Genomic DNA, 383 nt, shown 5'->3' with positions numbered 1-383 from the left:
AGGTAATGGTGATGAAGGAGGAAGTTCAGGCTGCTCTGAAGGAGTTGGTCAGAAAGCCTCATCAATTGATGGAATACCAAATTATGTATTTCAGCAAAGAGATGCTGCCATGCATATGTTCACTAAGTTGTGTCAAAAACTCTGAAAAAAACTATTTGGCCAACTAATTGGAAGTTGTTGTTGTTGTTATATGCCATTGAGTCACTTGCAACTCATAGTACAACAGACCTAAACTCTGCTCAGTGCTGTGCCAATCGCACCATCTCTAATCCCATTCTAATTACACCAGTCATTGAATCAATCCACGTTATAGAGGGCCTTCCCCTCCTGCACTGTCCCTCCACCCTACCAAGCATGATGTCCCTCCCAAGGACCGGACCCTC

The sequence above is a fragment of the Elephantulus edwardii genome, unplaced genomic scaffold (genome assembly GCF_000299155.1).
Source record: "Elephantulus edwardii isolate Elephantulus edwardi_28Jun2011 unplaced genomic scaffold, EleEdw1.0 scaffold00142, whole genome shotgun sequence".
NCBI classification, from domain to species: domain Eukaryota; kingdom Metazoa; phylum Chordata; class Mammalia; order Macroscelidea; family Macroscelididae; genus Elephantulus; species Elephantulus edwardii.
The sequence above is the reverse complement of the archived record's forward strand: the minus strand, read 5'-3'. Positions refer to the sequence as shown.